Source organism: Nothoprocta perdicaria, unplaced genomic scaffold (genome assembly GCF_003342845.1).
Source record: "Nothoprocta perdicaria isolate Ctin4 unplaced genomic scaffold, notPer1 scaffold_655, whole genome shotgun sequence".
In the NCBI taxonomy this organism is placed as follows: domain Eukaryota; kingdom Metazoa; phylum Chordata; class Aves; order Tinamiformes; family Tinamidae; genus Nothoprocta; species Nothoprocta perdicaria.
The window spans coordinates 10,528-16,440 of record NW_020455927.1 but is presented as its reverse complement, the minus strand read 5'-3'; positions in this window follow the sequence as shown (position 1 = coordinate 16,440).

Sequence of the window (5,913 nt, the reverse complement as noted above, 5' to 3'; positions counted from 1 at the left end):
ATATTATATTATATTATATTATATTATATTATATTATATTATATTATATTATATTATATTATATTATATTATATTATATTATATTATATTATATTTATCATATCATATATATCATATCATATCATATCATATCAATCATATATTATAGTGTTCTTTAGTCTTTTATTGTTTTTATTCTCTTGCCCCCAACCCCAAATCCCACTTTTTCTTCCCCACTGGGTGCCCAATAGAATTCCAGGCAGTGGGAATGTCCCCCCCCGCCCCCCGGAGCCCCTCACCGTGGACACGGGGCTGGGGGGGCTGTTTACGAGCTGCGCCCGCCACGTTATAAATAACCGCGTTATAAATACCCGGGAGCGGCGAGTTCCGACGGACGGGTCGGGAACGCCGGCTGGAGAGCCGGGATCTCCCRCGGGGCGATGGGAACGCTGAGCTGGGATCATCCCAGAGCAATGGGATCATGGAACTGGGATCATTCCGGGGCAGTGGGATCACTGAGCTGGGATCCCCGCTCCATGTAACGGGATCATGGAGATGGGTTCCCCCCCACACACATCCCCCCTTGCCCCCCATGAAATGGGATCATGGAGTCGGGATCACTCTGGAGCAATGGGATTGTGGAGCTGGGATCCCTCCTTGCAATGGGATCGCGGAGTCGGGATCATTCTGGAGCAATGGGATCATGGAGTCRGGATCATTCCAGGGCAATGGGATCGCGGAGCTGGGATCTCCATCCAGGAAAGGGAGCAGCTCCTTCATGCACCGACTCCAGGGAAAAATAAAGTGCAGGATGCAGCAAACGGGATCCCGGCGGCGCCCTGGGCCGGGGCCTCCCCTTTCCCTCTTATTCCAAGAGTTTCCTGCTCGTTTTTGGGGCTAATTTTAGGCATTTGTGGCCGCTCAGGGGCTCTGCTCGGCTCCGCGTGCGGCCGCCCCGGGAAGCGGGAAGCGGCTCCGGCTCCGGAGGGGTTTCCCTGGCGTCTCCGTTGCCGCCGTCGGAGTTTCCCCGGCAACCGCGCCCATTATTTGCCTTTATTATGGCTCGGTCTCCATGGCGACGCGGGTGACGAGGCCCCGGAGCGGAGCCGGGGGATCCCTGGGATCGAGGCCACGGGATCCGCTGCTGCCGGAGGCTCCAGAGCCATTGGAGCCTCCGGAGAGCCTGGAGCTGCCCAGGGGGCTGTTGCACCCGGAGCCGTTGGAGATCCCACGGGACACCCTGCATGGAGCCCGCATGTATCCAGAGCCCATGGAGCCCCCGGAGCATCCGGAGACCCTGCCTGGAGGCCCGGCATTCCCGGAGGTACCAGAGACCCGGGAATCCCTGGAGATCTCGGAGCCCCTGGAGCCCCGGGAGCTGCTGGAGCCRCCGGGACGGCACCGGGCGCATCCGGAGCCGTGGGAGACCCTGGAGCCTCGGGACCCCCGGCACCGCGCCAGGCCTCCCGCAGCCCCCCACACCTGGGATCCCTGGGATGATTCCGGACACACCGGAATCCCTGGAGACTGTGGAACCTCCGAGGTTCCTGGAGCCGCGGGATACCCTGYGCTGAGGCCAGGCATATCCAGGGCMTTGGAATATCCTGCACTGAATCCATGTGCATCCAGAGCCCTGGAATATCCTGCACCGAATCCMYGTGTATCCAGAGGCCTGGAATACCTTGCTCTGAGTCTGGGCATATCCGGAGTTACTGGAGATCTTGGAATACCCTGCATGAAGGCCAGGCATATCCAGAGCTCTGGAATACCTTGCACTGATTCCATGTGCATCCAGAGCCCTGGAATTCCCTGCACTGAATCCATGTGTATCCTGGAATTCCCTGCAGCAAATCCCTGTGTAGCCAGAGCCCTGGAACACCCTGCACGGAGGCTGAGCATCTCCAGAGCCCTGGAATTCCCTGCACTGAATCCATGTGTATCCAGAGCCCTGGAATTCCCTGCACTGAATCCATGTGTATCCAGAGCCCTGGAATWSCCKGCACCGAATCCCTGTGTATCCAGAGGCCTGGAAYGCCCTGCACCGAATCCCTGTGTATCCAGAGGCCTGGAACGCCCTGCACGGATTCCGGCGGCTCCGGAGCGCCGGGAAGGCGGTGGATCGGAGCCGGAGCCGGGGCGGAGGCGGCGCTCCGGGCGCTCCGGACTCCGCGCTCCGGGCGCATGAGTCAGCGGCGGCTCCTTCCCGCCCGGAGCGCCGCGCTCCACGGAGGGGGCGGCGAGCCCGGCTTTTCCGGCCGCTGCCGACTCCGGAGCCGCGCGGCCTGGCAACGGGCACCGTAAACACACACAAACACGGGCGCGCGCAGGCGCACCTATGGATTCCTTGCGTCCTGTGCAAGGCGTGCAAGCGCGCGCACGCGGAGCATGCACGAGCGTGCCCGTGCATGCACGCAGCTGCACATGCATGCAGGCGTGTGCAATCACATACAGTATGYGTGCACACGCATGCACGCACACCCATGCACATGTGAATGCATGCAGACTCATGCCCACATGTGCAAACACTTGCACATGCGTGCAAACATGTACAGAAATATGCACCTATATACATGCACATGCATGCAAATGTGTGTGATTATATACAGCTATRTGAGTGCACATGCATGCAYGCACACCCATGCATGCGTGTGCAAACACATGCAAGKGCRTGCAGACGCATGCCCATGTATGCAAACACTTGCACGTGCATRCAAACACGTGCACAAWTATGCACCTATACACATGYACATGCATGCAAACACGTGCAATTATAGACAGCTATACGTGTGCACATGCATGCAYGCACACCCATGCATRCGYGTGCAAACACMKGCAAGKGCRTGCAGACTCATGCCCATGTGCGCAAACACTTGCACGTGCATGCAAACACGTGCACATATAGGCACCTATGCACACGCATGCATGTCCCTGCATATGTGTGCAACCACTTGCACATGCATGCAAACACATGCATAAGCATGCATGCACATGTGCATCCATGTATGTATGCGCACCCCTTTGCATATATGCACATATATATATATATATGTTGCATACCCATTTATATATGCACAGATCCATGCATATGCAAGCACCAACACGCAAATGCATGCATGCACACGCATGTACATGCATGCAAGGGCATGCGCACACCCTTGCGTGCCCGTGCACAGCCCCTCCCAACGGGAGCATTTCCAAACACGGGAGGATTCCGGCTGTTCCCAGCGCTCTGGGCTCCCCAGGAATGTCGGCGGGAGCCGCCCCCTCGCAAGCGCCTTTTCCCGGGCCCCCGGAGGCGGCCGCCGCATTCCGGAGCCCTGGCTCATCGCGCGGCCGCGGCGTTCCRGCCGGGATCCGCCAGGAAGAAACCACCCCGGGGGGACGCGGAGCCGGAGGAAATTCCTCTGCCAGCTCCGTTCTGTCTTCCTGAAGTGCAGGGAAAACTGCTGGAACACGGAGGGAGATGGGAAGCAGTGCAGCAGGATCCCCCTATGGATGGATGGATGGATGGGAAGGAAGGAAGAGCAGGGGGTGGGGGCAGGAATTACCCCCCATTCCCAATCTTGGTGCATTTTCAGCCCCCGGGTGCAATTCCCAATCTTGGTGCAATCCGGATCCCAGGGCAACACCTGGTGCAATTCCCAGTCCCAACCCCGGTGCAGCTCCTCATGCAATCCTGACTCCGATGCAACTCCTGCTGCGTCCCCAGGCCCTAGTGCAAWTCCAGGTGACATCCCGGTCCCGGGCGCAATCCCAGGGCTGGCGCTATCCTGGGTGCAATCCCATTCCCGGGTGCAAGCCCAGGCGTAGCCCCGCCCCAGGTGCAATCCCAGGTGCAATCCCATTCCAGGGGCAATTCTGGGTGCAACAACTGGGTGCAATTCCCTCCTCGGTGCAATCCCCTTCCCGGTGCAATCCCGGGTGCAATCCCGGGTGCAATCCCCTTCCCGGTGCAATCCCATTGCAGGTGCAATCCCAGTTGCAATTCCCCCTTCCCGGTGCAATCCCGCCCCGCTGCAGCCAGGCCTCGTGCTCGGAGCAGCGCGGCTGCGCCGGGGGATGTTTCGGATTCCGAGCTGGCTCCCGGCCACGGCCTTTGCCGAGCGCGGCCATTGGCACCGGGAAGAGCCGCCCGGCCCCAAGCCAGGAGCCAGGAAAACGCAGCCCGATTCCTGCTTCCCATCCCGGAGCGGCTGCCRCTCCAGAACCCCCTCTGGGAAGGATCGGAGCAAAACTGGGAGCACTGCGGGCGTCTTATGGCCTCCATCCCGTTTGCGGCCCTGGAATGTGCTTGGGAATAGGGGGCCGCGCGGAGCGGGGATTCCGGCAGCCGCTTCCCCTCTCCGCGCGTTGCCCAGCCCGGCGTGAGTCACCGGGGAAAGGGGAACCGCTCCGGATGCGGCAGAGCGGCAGCTCCCACAGCAGCCCCCTCGCGCCCTTCCCCATCCCGCAGCATTCCCGGCGGGATTGCTCCGCCTGGGATGGGGGGAGCGCCACGCACATGCCGCTCGCCAYGGTTGACAAGCGCAGCGCTCGGCAGGGCAGCATTCCGGCTCTGGGAACGCCGCTGCGCCGGAGCCGGGAAGGGCCGATCCCGAGGCCCTTCCGCGCATTCCTGCCGCCGCCTGTAAACAAACAGGAATTTGGCCGCGGCTCCGGGGGCTGCTCCCGCCTCCCGCCCACGCCCAGCCGGGAAGAGGCCCCGGAGCAGGGAAACACCCCGGAGGGAGCCCAGCGCCGGCACCCCGGACGGCACCAGGAAAGGGGCTGGAAAAGCCATGGAGAGGGGCTGGAAAACCCTTGCGAGGGGGGCATCATTCCTGGTGCAAAATCCCCACTTTGCATCAAGTTTTGCTGCAAATCTGTGTCTTTTTTTCCAGTTTATTTCCCAGTATGGGGTGTGGGGGGGGCACACGCATGGAGCAGCCCCCTCCRGAGCAGCATTCCCGTTTTCCCAAGGAAACGGCCGCGGGAAGGGCTTGGCACGACAGCGTGTGTGKGGGGGTGCTCGGTGAGTCAGTCCGTCCGTCCGTCCATCCGGCACCGCCCTGTTTTAAGCAAGAACAAGCCAAAAAAAGACCCAAATCCAGATGTGCGGGCGGGGGGGGGCGGACTGCAGCAATATTTGCACCGATATTTGCCCCGTTTGCACCACAATTTGCAGCAATATTTGCACCATGATTTGCAGAAATATTAGCACGCTTTGCAAATATTTGCACCCGTATTTCCACCACAATTTGCATGAGTATTTGCACAATTTGCACCCGTATTTGCACCATTCGCACCACAATTTGCATCAACATCTGCACTACGATTTGCAGCAATCTTCGCACCACGCTTTGCGCTAATATTTGCCCCGTCTGCACCACAACTTGCATCAATATTTGCACTGATTTGCAGCAATGTTTGCACTGATATTTGCCCTGTGATTTGCAGCAATCTTTGCACCATTTGCACCACAACTGGCATCAGTTTTTGCACCGTGGTTTGCAGAAATATTTGCACTGATTTTTGCAGTTTGCACAATTTGCAGCAATATTTGTGCTTTTTGCACCATTTGCACCACAATTTGCAGCAATATTTGCACTGTTTTTCGCGCTGTTTGCACCACAATTGGCAGCAGTATTTGCACCGATTTTTGCCCCATTTGCACAAGTTTCAGCAATATTTGCACTGATTTTTCACTCCGTTTGCACAATTTGCAGCAATACTTGCACTGATTTTTGCCCCGTGATTTGCAGCAACATTTGCCCCATTTGCACAATCGGCAGCAGTATTTGCACCAATTTTTGCCCCGTTTGCACCACAATTGGCAGCAGTATTTGCACTGATTTTTGCCCCGTTTGCACCACAATTTGCAGCAGTATTTGCACCGATTTTTGCCCGGTTTGCACCACAATTTGCAGCAATATTTGCAGCGATTTTTGCCCCGTT